The sequence below is a fragment of the Rhinoraja longicauda genome, chromosome 40 (assembly GCF_053455715.1).
Source record: "Rhinoraja longicauda isolate Sanriku21f chromosome 40, sRhiLon1.1, whole genome shotgun sequence".
In the NCBI taxonomy this organism is placed as follows: Eukaryota; Metazoa; Chordata; class Chondrichthyes; order Rajiformes; family Arhynchobatidae; genus Rhinoraja; species Rhinoraja longicauda.
The window spans coordinates 17,072,455-17,088,045 of record NC_135992.1 but is presented as its reverse complement, the minus strand read 5'-3'; the positions used below and the strand labels follow the sequence as shown (position 1 = coordinate 17,088,045).

Sequence of the window (15,591 nt, the reverse complement as noted above, 5' to 3'; positions counted from 1 at the left end):
GAGTAACTCAGCGGGTCAGGCAGCATCTCTGCGTGGATTTGCACGTTCTCTCAAGTCAAGTCAAGTCAAGTTTATTTGTCACATACATATACAAGATGTGCAGTGAAATGAAAGTGGCAATGCCTGCAGATTGAGCTAAACTACAAAACAGAACACAAAAAATAAATTAATACAGTAAATTAAATTAGTCCCTGATGATATGAGAGTTAACAGTCCTGATGTCCTGTGGGAAGAAACTGTCTCATCCTCTCTGTTTTCACAGCGTGACAGCGGAGGCGTTTGCCTGACCGTAGCAGCTGGAACAGTCCGTTGCTGGGGTGGTAGGGGTCCCCCATAATGTTGCTGGCTCTGGATCTGCACCTCCTGATGTATAAGTCCTGCAGGGGGGCGAGTGTAGTTCCCATAGTGTGTTCAGCCGAACGCACTACTCTCCGCAGAGCCTCCCTGTCCTGGGCAGAGCTGTTCCCAAACCAGATTGTGATGTTCCCGGACAAGTTCTCGGTCAGTTTGTGGATTTTACCCAGGGTTCTCGGTTTCCACCTGCATCTCAAAGATAAGTGGGTTGATTGGTGAAGAACCGGCTGTAAAATGTGTCTGATCTGAGTGAGTCGTTCGGATCTGGAGACAGACACATAGTGCTGGAGTAACTCAGCGGGTCAGGCAGCATCTGTGGAGAACATGGATAGGTGACGTTTCACAGAGTGCTGGAGTATATTCCTTTATTCGTCCCACACCAGGAAAATTAACTCAGTGGGTCAGGCAGCATCTGTGGGGAACATGGATAGGTGACGTTTCACAGAGTGCTGGGGTAACTCAGCGGGTCAGGCAGCATCTGTGGAACATGGATAGGTGACATTTCGGGACGTGACCCTTCAGACGGATGTGGGGATTTGATGGGAAAGTGGAAAGAATAAAATGGGATTTATAAAGAATGAGAGTGAATGGCCGTTTGATGTTGAGCGGCCAGCGAGGGGCAGGGCCGACCTGCCTCTGACTACGAAGGGGTGGAATCAGCTCTTTAATTCGTTGATCTGTTCATGGTATTTCTACCTGATTGGGCCCACAGCCCCTGAGGGGGAAGTGCAAGGACTCCACTGGCCCCTGGTGACCATACTTGACCAATAAAAGTATGATCCAAAGTTGAACAATCATCAGTAGAACATCACAAAAGAATGATGTTCATTGTGCTTTGATGGAATTTCCAAAATTATTCAAAATGTTAAAATTTTCATTTTGGTAGCCACCGTTTCTGTCTTTCTCTGGATCAAGGATACATTCAGTACACATCCTGCCCTGACCATAACTCAAGTTCCCTTTGATCTAATGCCTCCCCTTTGCTAGCTTGCTTCGTTCTGTTCCTGTTTTGCCTGTTAGAACAATGTTAATTCCATAACATCATAAAATTAGTCAGAGAGAGATGCAACATGGAAACAGGCTCTTCAGCCCACTAAACCATTGCCAACTATCAACTGCCCATTTACTGTCATCCTGCCCATTAAGTCCTTTACAGGCCAATTAATCCATCAACCCATGTGCCTGTGGCAGGCAAACACAGAGAGAAGGCAGTCCACCTCCTCACTAAATGCTGCCTGACCTGCTGAGTTCTTCCAGCACTTTGTGTTTTGCCTCAAGACTCCATCATCTTCAGCCTCTTGTGCCTGTCAGTAGGAGGAAACCAGAGTATCTGGGGTGACATCATGGTCACGGGAAGAACATGCAAACTCCACATGGACAGCACTGGAGGATCAAACTTTGGTCACTGGTGCTGCACCACTGTTCCACCCTGGGGCAGCTTAGATTTGTTTTGCACAATAATATTTAAAGTGAACGCTTCATAATACACTGATCAGAGCTGCCACCAAAGCAATGGGTCTGTGCGCCAATATCAGAATGATCAGCATGTAAAGAGTTAAGAGGACCCTGCCGACCCACTGTCCAACGCAGTAAACTCAGCGAGACTGGTTCTGTTATCTCCCTCCCGCCGCTCAGCTCCTCCCTACTGCAGTCATTTGACAAAAAAATTATCTTCCACCCTTCAGGTTTGGAGAAGGGAGAGGGAGGACGTGCCAACAGAAAGTATTGCCGCCATGTCAGAAAAGAAGGATCAGGAGAGCTTGCAGTTAGCGATGAAGATGCCGGCGCTTCCCTCCGGAGATGGCTGCTCGGAGCTGAGGTCGGCCATGCTGAAGTGGTGAGATTCTCATTCTCTATTAAAATGTGGAGGCTGCGAAACCTAGTGGAAAATGTGCAGCAAATTACGAGTGGCTTACTGATAGTTAGGACAGGTTTGGAGGGATATGGGCCAAATGCAGGCAGGTGGGATTAGTGTGGATGGGACATGTAGGTTGGTGTGGGCATGTTGGGCCCAAGGGCCTGTTTCTCTGCCGTGTATGACTATGCTGGACACCTCACTGATCAGGCACTTAATATTCTGCAGCATCTATGCCGTCTCACAGCTCCAGCGATCCAAGTTCCATCCAAACCTTGGGTGCTGTCTGTATGGAGTTTGCAGGTTTTCCCTGTGACCACAGCAGTTTTCTCCGAATGTTCCAGTTTCCTCCCACATCCCCACAGGTCAGTGGGTGAATCATAGAGACATGCTGCATGACCAAGATGCCCAATCTAAGATACTCCCATTTGCCTGGGTTTAGCCCAGAACCCTTTCAAACTTTCCTATCCATGTAACTGACCAAGTATCTTTTAAATGCTGTTATACTAATGGCCTCAACTACCTCCTCTGGCAGCTCGTTCCATATACCCACAAACCTTTACCCACATATTCCCACCACCTTCTGTGTGGAAATGTTGGTGGGTGAAGAACGGTGTGTAGTTACATGAAATTGTAGAATTCAATGTTCGTGCCGTTTGGTTGTAAACTACCCAAGTGAAATATGAGGAGCTGTTCCTCCAGATGGTGTGTGCCCTGACTCTTGCAATGGTGGAAGTCCAGGACAGAAAGGTCAGTGTGGGAATCGGAAGGAGTTAAGAAAGACACAAAATGCTGGAGTAACTCAGCAGGACAGGCAGCATCTCTGGATAAAATGGGTGATGCTTTGGGTTGAGGCCATTCTTCAGACTGGAGTTAAAATGGTTAGCTACTGGGAGATCCAGCAGGCCTTGACAGACCGAGAGTAAACATTTGGTCTTGCCGATGTACAAGCGGCTACATCAGGAATCCCGAGGTGCACGTGAACCATCGTCTCCACTAGGACTGCTGGAGTCCTCACCCCTTTCTGCCTTCTGCAGAGACTACTCCCTCTGCAACTCCTTGGTCCATTCATCCCTTCCCACCTAAACCACCCCCTCCCCACGCACACCCCCCTGAAATCTCAGGAGATGTAACATCTGCCCTTGTACCTCCTCCATCTAGAGACCCCAACAGTCATTGTAGGTGAGACAGATGTTCACTTGCGGCTCCTCTAATCTTCCGTACAGGAAACATTGAAATCCTTAATTTTAGGTAACTAAACCGTCATTTATCACTCCCCACCCCCTTGTTCACTCCCCACCCCCTTTCTTTCTATTACCTTGCCCCTGTACCCCACCTGGGCTCGCATTTATTTCTCCCCTTCCACCTACAACACTGTTGTTCTATAAGGCGCTGGTCAGACCGCATTTGTCAGCAGTTCTCAGCCCCACATCTGGGGAGGAATGTGCTGGCATTGGAGAGGGTCCAGAGGGTTCACAAGAATAATCCCAGGGCTGATTGGGTTAACATATGATGGGCATTTGACGGCACCTGCCCTGTACTCGCTGGAGTTTAGAAGGATGAGAGGGGATTTCATTGAATAGTGAGCGGCCTGGATAGAGCAGATGAGACGAGGATGTTTCCACTAGTAGGAGAGTCTAGGACCAGATGGCACAGCCTCAGAATTAATGGACGTTCCATTAGAGGATTTGACGAGGAATTTCTGTAACCAGAAAGTGGTACATCTGTGAAATTCATCGCCGCAGACCGTGGAAGCCAAGTAATTGGGTCTTCTTAAAGTGCAGATTGACAAGTTCTAGATTAGTAAGGGTGTCAAAGGAAAGATAGATCAGCCATGATTGAATGCCAGAGTACTCGATGGGCCGAATGGCCAAAGTCTGCCCCTATGACTTATGAACCTCACTTCTATACTTAATGCCCTGAATGATGAAGGCCAGCATGCCAAAAGCCTTCTACTCCATCCTATTTACTTCTGACTGCATTTTCAGGGAACTATGTACTTGTGCAACCTGCTCCCTCTGTTCTACAGTACTCCACAGGCCTCTACCATTCACTATGAAGGTCCTGTCCTGACTTCCCAAATTGCAACACCTCAAACGTATCAGAATTGAAATTTGCCATTCATGGCTCACCTACCAAGCTGAGATGCAGTAATTCTCGATAAACATCTTCCAATACCACCTATTCCATTCTCATCTGCAAACTTTACTGGCTATGCCTTATCTTCTCATTCAAATTATTTATATAAATGACAAACAGCAATGGTGACAGGGGAACCCTGCACTTATGGGGTACACCTGTTGCTGAGGGAATGATCACAGGAAAAACCTGCACTAACTGTTCCAAGTGCTTTTCCAGGTGAAGTCAATCTTCTCTTCACTCTTTCCAGCTGAATGCCATCTTTCCTACAGCAAGGAGACCAAAACTGAATATAATGCTCCAAACCTGGCCTCACTAACATCTTGTACAACTGTACCAATACCCCACTTCTATACCCTGACTATGAAGGCCAATGTACCAAACGCCTTCTTTACCACCCTATCTACCTGTGCTGCCACTTTCAGGAAACTATGTACTTGATCCCAATGTTTAAAAAACAGTTAAACAGGTACATGAATAGGACAGGTTTGGAGGGATATGGGCCAAAGGCGGGCACATGGGACTAGTGTACCTGGGACATGTTGGCCGGTGTGGACAAGTTGGGCTGAAGGGCCTGTTTCCACACTGTAACACTTTATCCCCTTGAAATGGTGGTGTCAGTGATGCCTGACAAATTAACTGGCAGTGGTGAAGCCTCGCGGGTCAGTCGGCGGTGTGGCGGTGGATGAAGGCACGGGGGAACCACCGTGAGGGGGAGGGAGGGGGAAGAACAATGGAGGACCCGGCGTGGGGTACTTTGTAACTTTGTCAGTGCCGTTTGTGGCAACTGTTTGCATACCTTGGGTGTGCAAGCAAAGGGTTTCACTGTGCCTTGTCACATGTGACAATAATATATTCCACTACACCAAGTGGACCTGTTGGGCCCAAACCTCTCCTGCATTAGTGAAGCACCCTCTTCCCCACCCCTCCCCTCTTCCTCCCCCCTCCCTCCTTAGGAAATAGATTTAAACTTAAAAATGTGAATAATTTTAAAAATATAACACCGATTTCAATGAAACCTCTTTCATTAGCACCAAAGGGACGACGGTGAGTAAGGTGGGTCGAAAATTGTCGCGCTATCGTGTACCGTTTTGGCTGTAGTTCAGGAACAAACAAACGTGCGAGAGTTGTAGTATATAGATTCCATCCATCCCTCTGCTTTACAACACTCCCCATTGACTCCGAAGGTCCTGCCCCACTTTGACTTCCCAAAATGCAACACCTTGCACATCTGCATTAAAATCCATTACCCATTCCTCCACCCACTTATGCAGCTGATGAAGATCCTGCTGTAATTTTTAATAACCATCTTCACTGTTTAAGGTACCACCTACTTTAGTGTCATCTGCAAACTTACTAATCATGCCTTGTACATTCTCTTCAAAATTGTTATTAATAACCACAAACAGCACTGGGCCCAGTACCGATCCCTGAGGCACACCACTAGTCACAAACCTCCAGTCTGAAAAGCAATCATCCACCACCAGCACCCTTTGCTTCGCTTCAAGAAGCCAATTCACTATCCAGTCTAGCCCATCACCTGCACAAATGGAGGATGACAGGCAGCCCTGCTTGTGACTGCGGCTATCCAGACCAGACCAGACCATCCCACACATCGTGAATGGCTGCTGAGGCTTTCCCCTGGTGGCATCAAGGCCATCCACCCAGCAACTGATGCTGCCCTGGCCTGGATGTCCACCCTTGACCTACAACTTTAGACTGTGCACGCCATACGCAACAAGACAATCCAGTCAACGAGTTCTCCCTGGATCCCATGGGATCTAACCTTCCAGAATGATCTACCATGTGGAACCTTATCAAAGTCCATGTAGCCAATGACTACAGCCTTATCATCATTAATCTTCTTGGTTACTTATTAAAAAAATGCAATCAAATTTGTAAGACTCTATCTCTCACAAACCAGACCATGCTGACAATCCCTCATCAGCCTCTATCTTTGCAAATGATCAGCCATGATCACAATGAATGGTGGTGCTGGTTTGAAGAGCCGAATGGCCTACTCATGCACCTATTGATTATTGTAAATCCAAAGATGCAAAGACCCGAGTTTGATTCCCATGTGGCAGCTTCAGAATTTAAATTTATTTAATGAAATTTGGAATAAAACACTCATTGCCAGCAACTGTCATCATAAAACGTAAAAACACTTTAGTTCACTGATATTCTTCTGGGGAGGAGTTCTGCCATTTTGTCCTGGTTGTGACTGAGACTGACCAGGGACTCCTGTGGAAGGCCCAGAAACCAAACGGTAAACAGCCGTCCACCATGGTGGATCCAAACTGGGGAAGGTCCTCAATGTACAAACTGTCCCGGACATATTGTTCCATGAGGATGAGACATGAGGATGAGACATGAGGAGGTCACCTCAACATCTGATCAGTTTGCATCAGAACATTCCCTGAGTGTCTCGCAAATCTGCTCACCACAATGTTCCTTCAACCTCGTAATCTGCTCCCTAATTCGAGCTGACGGGCTTTTGCCTGTTTATCTGACAGGAGCTGCCGCAGGGTAGGGCGAGGGTACATGGCAGTCATGCCTAATCTCCAGCCCACAGGGTCCCGCCTGCTGACTCAGATCTCTGTCGATATATGGAGCCAGCGTACAAGTCTCAGGCTGTTCCTGGCTGACTGCCTCCACCGTCACATTGTCCAAGTGTAATGAAGTCTGACTGACCATTAGTGCTGGCTTCCTGGGAACTAATCAGCCAGACAAACCCTCACATATGGGCTATGGAGGAGTTCCTTCAGTGTTGTGCAACACAGACAAAAAGCAGCAGAGTTTCAAACATACATCTGACATTTACGAAGTTGTGTAAGGTAGCCAGGGTTCAGTGATGGCTCCATCAGAGCTGGCAAATGGAAGGTACCAACCAGGCACAATATCACCCACCAGAAACATACAGCAACTGTATCTATTCAACCGTAAACTCAAAATACAACAATCCGTACACATCCTTAAAGTTATAGAGTCATCCAGTGGTCCTTCAACCCAACATCCATGCCAGCCACCAGGCCCCATCTAAATAGTGGCATTGCACTCAGTTTGACCCATAGCCCTCTAAACCTTTTCCATCCCTGGACCTGCCTCAACTACCTCCACTGGCAGTTTTTTTCCATTTACTGGTAGTTGACGCAGATACGTTTAATAGGCATTTGGACAGGTGTATGGATAGGAACATTTTCAAAAGATATGGGACAAACATAGTCAAGTCAAGTTTATTTGTCACATGCACATACACGATGTGCAGTGAAATGAAAGTGGCAATGCCTGCGGATTGTGCAAAAAAAAAAGAATTACAGTTACAGCATATAAATTAAAGTTAATACAGAGAAGACAAAATTTAGTCCCTGGAGTTATAAAAGTTAACAGTCCTGATGGCCTGTGGGAAGAAACTCCGTCTCATCCTCTCCGTTTTCACAGCGTGACAGCGGAGGCGTTTGCCTGACCGTAGCATCTGGAACAGTCCGTTGCTGGGGTGGCAGGGGTCCCTCATGATCTTGCTTGCTCTGGATCTGCACCTCCTGATGTATAGATCCTGCAGGGGGGCGAGTGTAGTTCCAATGGTGCATTCTGCCGAACGCACTACTCTCTGCAGGGCCATCCTGTCCTGGGCAGAGCTGTTCCCAAACCAGACTGTAATGTTGCCGGACAGGAAGCTCTCTACAGCCCCAGAGTAGAAGCAATGAAGGATCTTCAGAGACACTCTGAATTTCCTCAGCTGTCTAAGGTGGTAGAGGCGTTGCTTTGCCTTACCCACCAGTGCAGCAATGTGCATTGCCCATGTCAGATCCTCTTTGATGTGGACTCCCAGGTATTTAAAACTGCTCACCCTATCCACAGTAGACCCATTTATCTCCAGTGGCGTGTACGTCCTTGGATGTTGAGCCCTTCTAAAGTCCACAATCAGCTCCTTAGATTTTTTGACATTCAAGAGGAGGCTATTGTCCTGACACCAGAGTGCCAGATCAGCCACCTCCTCCCGGTAGAGTAGGCCTTCTCATCGTTGTTGGAGATCCGGCCCACCACCACAGTGTCATCAATAAACTTGATGATGGAGTTTGAGCTGAACCTGGCCATACAGTCATGTGTGCACAGGGAGTACAGTAGGGGGCTAAGGACACAACCCTGGGGGGATCCTATGTTCAGGGTGAGGGAGCTAGATGTGTGTTCCCCCATCCTGACCACTTGGGGCCTGGCCGTGAAAAAGTCCAGGACCCAGGCACACAGAGGGGTGCTGAGCCAGTCTGGTGGGGACTATGGTATTGAAAGCTGAACTAAAGTCAATGAACAGCATCCCCACATAGCCCCCCTGGCTGTCCAGATGAGAGAGAGCGGTGTGCAGAACCTGGGAGACTGCATCATCCGTGGGCCTGTTCGGACGGTATGCGAACTGTAGTGGGTCCATGTTGCGAGGAAGGAGGGCACAGATGTGCTTCTTGATTAGCCTCTCGAAGCATTTCATGACAACCGAGGTGAGGGCCACCGGTCGGTAGTCATTTAAACACGCTGGAGAGGCATTCTTTGGCACCGGTACAATAATGGATCTATTGAAGCATGCAGGGACCACGGACTTTGCCAAGGAGAGGTTGAATATTGTGGTGAGCACTGGAGCAAGCTGAGTAGCACAAGACTTTAGTACTCGCCCAGATGTACTATCTGGGCCTCCAGCTTTCCTCGTGTTCACACGCGTCAGAGCCCACCTCACCTCATGCTCGGACACCGAGAATGTGTGCACATCCCCGGCGGTGGGTCCCCCTCCAGCCTCGCTAGCCAGCGCCCTGTCGGTGTTGTTTTTAGACGGCGAGCTAGGGGTGTTACCCGTCTCGAACCGTGCTTGACTCAGGATGATGTCCAATGACAGACACAAAATGCTGGAGTAACTCAGTGGGACAGGCAGTATCTCTGGAGAGAAGGAATGAGTGATGTTTCAGGTTGAGACCCTTCTTCATACCTCCAATGCCCTGGTGAGCCTCTTTAGTCAGGAGCTGAAACTGCTGGCAATACCTGGTGGCCAGTGCACAAAGCCTGATCCACCCCACTCACACTGTCCCAACCCCACTCGAGACCACGCACTTGACCCATCACTACAACCCAAATATGGACTACTCCAAATGAACAGAGTATTTATTTATAACTAGGGCATCTATTTATGGAGAACTCAGCATCAGCACACTTATTGGGACTTTGAACTGTTTCAAAGCCAACCTGACCCAGGAGACTGGCAGAGACCGGCCAGTTCTTAACCCTAACCCTTGTCTGTGCTCGTGGCACAATGTGTAGATTTGCTGCCTCACAGCTCCAGTGACCAGAGTTCAATCCTGACATTGGGTGCTGTGTGTGTGCAGTTTGCACGTTCTCCCTGAGACCGTGTGGGTTTCCTCTCACGTCACAAAGACACATGGGTTGGTAGGTTGATTTGTCACAAGTGTGTAGATGAATGCTGGAATGTGGATGAGTAAATGGGAATGTGGGGAAAGTAAATGGGATCAGTATAGGATTGGTGTAAAGTGAATGCTTTGCAGTCGGCACAGAGCCAATGGGCCGAAAGGACTGTCCACAGTTTCCCAGGCTCATCCCTACTGGGAATGTGGGGACAGGTTTTTGGGGAATTATCCCTGGGCAGGTTGGACCAAAGCTTTTATTTGAGATGAAATTTGAGGATTTCATGTATTTCCCCATAAAATGTCTTGTTTGATTTCAAACCATTTACAGCATTGCAAAGAAAGGCGAGGGCAACTGCCAGGAGGAAACGGAAGCCTACAACAGCTGTGTGAAAACGTTAGGATTTAAAGTTGAACATCAGGAGCACTGGTGAGCATCTGAGAGCACTGGTCTAGTATAAGTGTTTGGGACAATCTAGACAGCCTTCAAAAAGTTCAGGAGACAGAGAGCTGCAGAGACATAGGCCCTGATGCTGCTCGACTGGAAATATCTAACACGCCTTTGCTGCTCGGTCTTCCCCCCATGTTCCTCCACCAACGAGGAGACAAAAGTCTGGGAAATGCTCCTTTCTGTATCTCCAATCTCACCATGTCCACCTACAACTGTTCCTTTCACAAAAACTGAAATGACATTTGTTCTAGAGTTCAAGGTTGCATTTTATGGGTAGCTTTATCGCCTGGTTGTACAATGCTCCATCATTCAGAGCTAGAAACACTCAGCTGGTCAAGCAAACTTCACACAGACAGCACCAGAGGTTGGGATTGAAACCAGGGCTCTGGAGCTTTGAGACAGGAGCTCTACCAGCTGTGTCACCCAAACGCCTGTTGTAAGTTTCCGTCAGTTTGGGATTTGAGCATTCTCTCTCCCGTTTCCAATGGGCTCCTGTAGGAATGTCGGGGTTCCTGTCATCTCTCTGCACTGATACGGGGGGTTTGCTCAGGACACCTGATCCTGGTTGGACCCGACTAGATATCACTAGATATCACTAGATATCACTAGATATCACGAGAGAGAAGCCACAGCAAGGGACAAGGATGCCAATTCCGTCTGAAAAAGGTTTACTATTGTCACGTGTATCGAGCTAGAGTAAAACATTTTGTTTTGCATTCTTGCATCAAATTTTATACACCTATCAAATCTGCCCCTCAGCCTCCAACATTGCAGGATAAACAATCCAATTCTAACCCTCTCCCTTTAGCCAAACCCCTCAAATCCTGGCAGCATTCTGGTAAACTTCTTCCACACCCTCTCCAAAGCTTCCACATCTTTGCTGTAATGGGGGCGACCAGAATTGCATGAAATACTTTAAATGTGGCCTAACCAAAGTTCTATAGAGCTGCATCATGACTGCTGTATTCAATGCCGCAATGAAGCATACCATACAGCTTCTTTACCATCCGATCTACTTGTGCTGCCACCTTTAGTGAGTTATGAACATGGACTCCAAGATCCCTCTGCACATCAGTGCTATTAAGGACTTCCCATTAACTCTACCCTCTCTTTACATTCAACGTCCCAAAGTGCAAACCCTCACACTTGCTCAGATTACAATCGCCATTTCTCTGCCCATTTCTGCAGCCGATCTATATCCTGTTGCATCTTTGACAGCCATTCTCACTTCTGCAACCCCTCCAGCTTTGTCATCGTCAGCAAATTTACTCATTAACCCATTTTACGTTTAGGTAGATATAAGGTAGATAGATGGTCAGTCTTTTTTCCAGGGTGGAAATGTCAAAGACTAGAAGGCATGGACCTAAAGTGAGAAGGGAAGAATTTAAAGGACATTTAGGAGGCAAGTTTTTTTTACCAGAGTGGTTGGTTCCTAGAACGCTCTGGCAGCAGGGAGGTTAGAAACAAATACAGTAGCAATGTGTACGAAGCATTTAGAAAGATCGTGAACAGGCAGAGAATGGAGGGATATACGTACCTTGTACAGGCAGATGAGATTAGTTTAGATTGGCACCATGATCAGCACAGCCATTGGGACCCAGTGCCTGTGTTGTTCCATGCACCATGTATGTTCTCAAACCCACCCTCAATACTTGAACCCCCAACCTGTAGAGGTTTGGCTGCTTCGGCCTGCACCCCTCTGTGAAATATGCATGACACCAATTAACACATCTTTCTATTTTTCTGCAGATCTCACCGTCTCTGCAACGGCCAGAATCTATCCCCCTCGTTCTTCCAGAGTTTCCCCATTTGTTTCCATTTGGTCCCACCCATAACAGCCATCTGCTTGGTAAATAAACCACAGCAGAACAACCACATTGACCCGTTTCATTTGGATTGAATTATTGGTGGTAGCCACTGCCAACAGAGTGAGTGGTGTGCACACAACTCATCACATACCTGTGACTTGCAAGAGCCTTTCCTTGGTATGACAGCCATACACCAATGCATTATGGAATGAATTATCCAATCAAGATGCACACTGACCCATGATACAAACAAAACAGAGCTTGGTCTTAAACAAAATCCCTTCACCTTGGTTAGCAATGGGATTGTGTGACATTACACAGAATGGCGTCACATTCATCAACTTTTCAAATCAAACTGCAGGTAATCAAAAGAAGCTGAAAGGCTCAATTTATACTGAAATAAATGATTAACCTGGGATGGGGTTAGTTGAAAATTTCCCACTCTGCATCCTGTACCTTCTGTTCAATATCTCAATCTATTCCAATGTCTTACAGCCCACCTTTGGTTTACTTCGTATCCATCACCAGTCTCCACGCACAGGTGATGATACATTGGTAAATTTAATAAAAACAGAAAATGCCAGGAACATTTAACAGGGCAGTTGGGAGGAAAAAGAGCCAATGTTTCAAAGACTCATCATCTGAAGAGGTCCCAGGTCCTCAACCTCAAACACTAATCCTGGTTTCCTTTTACGTGGATGTTAGGGACCTTCCACATTTGTAAAACCAGTTGCTTGACGTTTTCTCTCCTGAAGAAGCATAAGACATTTCATTCGTCACCAATTCACCATTAATGCAGGCTCTCCCTCATCAGACAGTGACATACATTCCTCAATCTCCCACTCCACACTGATGAAATAAAAATTAACTGCAGGCACTGGAAGTTTGAAATAAATAAAGTGCTGGAAATTCCACGCAGGTCAGGCAGCATCCAAGGGCAGAAAAACGTTTCCAGTCAAGAGCCCTTTCCCAGCTTTACATTTCCAGCATCGGCATTTCTGATGTTTATTGGATTTAAGGCACTGCCCTCTGTTAAAGCTAATAAATCACAAGTGGCTACATTTTCATGCTTTGAGAGATGCAGAATAAAAGCAAGCTGTTCTTTCTATCCATCCCAACAAAAAATGCTGATGATAAAATTAATTTCACTTCCACTTTTAAAGAGCGAAATTAGAATGAACAAAATTAAACAAGTTTTTAATTTCTTATATATATTGAGCAGCTCAGAGGCTAATCAAAAGGTATTAGATCGTGTTAGGTGTTAGATCTAGAGGTTAGTCTGAAGGTGCCAGAGCCCAACGCTATGCCCCAATGACAATCAGGTCATGCTAATTCATGCAGCATTTACATAGCAGGCCACTCGGCCCCTCAAGCCCTGCCGTTCCATGAGATCATGGATGCTCTCACCTTCTGTACCCCTTTACCGCCACCTTCAAATCCGTGAGCCTCTTTAAATATCTATGATCTGGCCTTCACACCCTAGAGCCTACACACACCGAGCCCTTCAGGCAAGGGTTTGTTGCTGGGGTATCTATAGCTGAACACAGCACAAAGCCCTCCATGTCCCTACCATAATGAACCTAGGACCTTCCTTTGCTACTATATGTCATCCAATGTCTACACCCCCTCATCTACAGCAGGGTACACTTGAAGCAGGAGACTGTCGCCCATTGCCACACCAGCCCATCGAGTGGATCAACTCATCACCTCTGAAGAATCAGCCAGTGGGCAGCGAGACCAAGGGCCCCGACAACAGAGAAAGAGAATATAGCAGAATTAAGAAGTCATGTTGCAACTTTACAAAACAATGGTTAGACCAAACTTGGAGTATTGTGCACTGTCTGGCCACACTGTGGGAAAGATGTGCTGCTCAGAAGGTGCAGAGACTCACCGGTTTTTGGTACCCGGCATAGAGGGGGTTGTAGGGGTGAGAGAAGTAGGTTGGGCTTGTTTCCCCAGGAGTGAAGGAGGCTGAGGGATGACGATAGAAGTATACACAATTATGAGCCCTAGATTGGGTGGAATCCTCTTCCCACAGTACACGAAGCAACATCGAAGGGCATGGGTTTAAGGCACAAGGAAGGAGATTTAGGAGGGACTTGATGGGTAATTTAATTCACATGGAAATGGTTCATTGATGAGGTGGTGACAGAAGATGTGGGGGAATCAGGTACAATGACTGTTTTAAGAGACATCTAGACTGGTTCTAGAAAGGGCAAGAATGATCCATCCGAGTGAGGGCAAATGGGCAAAAAGCATGGCATGGATGTGGTAGGGTGAAGGGCTCGTTTCTATGCTTAATCTACAATAAAGATGTAACATGCTGAGGTCAGGACTAGGTTGTTTTCAAGTTACATCTACCAGCGCTGCACTGGCCACTGCCTGCCTTCCTCCCCTGCTCCCCTTCATGATCCCCCTTTCTCCCCCTGGCCCTCCAACCTCCCCTCAAACCCCTCCCTCTGGCCCCTAAACTTCTCTCTCAACCTCTCTCTCCCCCCCCCCTTCCTCTCCCTCAATCCGACTCCACCCCCTGATGCCCTCCCTCCCCCGATGCCCTCCCTCCTCGATGCCCTCCCTCCCCCGATGCCCTCCCTCCCCCGATGCCCTCCCTCCTCGATGCCCTCCCTCCCCCGATGCCCTCCCTGCCCCGCCCTCTCCCGGTGTTGACCAAGGCCCAGCTGAGTCACCCGCAGAAGGCGATGCTGAAAAGAGAACCACAAAGATTCTGCTTGTTTCAAAAATAACCAAATGGAGTATAATTTATTACACCAGACCAGTTAATCATACAAAAACCAAAGGAAACTAGTTTCCTAAATAAAAAAGCATCTGCAAGAAAAGTAACTGCTCAGTGGCCTGACATTACACACACTGTGTACGTACACACACACACACCGCGTGTACACACACCAAATGCACAGACTGTGTACACACACTGCGTGTACATACACACACCGCGTGTACACACACACACACACACACACACCACCAAGTGTGCACACACACACACTCTTGTGGTGCATCACCACTGACATTTGTACAGACCTTATTTTGCCAGATTTCATTTTCAGCTGTGCAAGAAAGGGAACATTTTCAGACAAACTACAGGTGCACTTGCTTCCCACAAGCAGCCCACAGCGCATAGGTAGGTTGCAGGAATGAAAGGAGGTGCTTGGACTGGAGTGTTGGACAGAGAGTGGACACCAGGTCCCCGAAACGGACTCTCCCACAAACAGCCCACATCATTCTCCCAACACGACCTGCCGTGGTGGGCAGGTTCATTGGCATTTGCTGTCTGGGATACAAACACCAATTTGCTTCAAACCTATTAATTTTAATAAATAAACTGAAGTCACGCAACACATTCACACCATGCATCATGTTGTTAAACTTACTGTGGAAATATTGGGTACAAATTCAGTCCGAAAATAGATTTGTGTTGATTTGTTTTAGTGTTTTAGTTATCAGGGAACGTACTGGCATCAGAGACAGGTCCAGCAGGAGCAGTTACTGGGTGGGGTGGACACAGGGGTGGGTGGACACAGGGCTGGGGTGGGCACTGGGGTGGGGTGGACACAGGGGTGG

At 47.4% G+C, this 15,591-nt stretch overlaps 1 long non-coding RNA gene across 1 annotated transcript; it reads left to right on the top strand.

Moving 5' to 3' along the window:
- The first annotated feature begins 2,022 nt into the window (after window positions 1–2,022).
- Window positions 2,023–12,078, top strand: LOC144611568 (uncharacterized). The gene is made up of 3 exons (XR_013549541.1): window positions 2,023–2,191; window positions 10,082–10,180; window positions 11,951–12,078. It is a non-coding gene; the product is annotated as an uncharacterized LOC144611568 (long non-coding RNA).
- The last annotated feature ends 3,513 nt before the right edge of the window (window positions 12,079–15,591 follow it).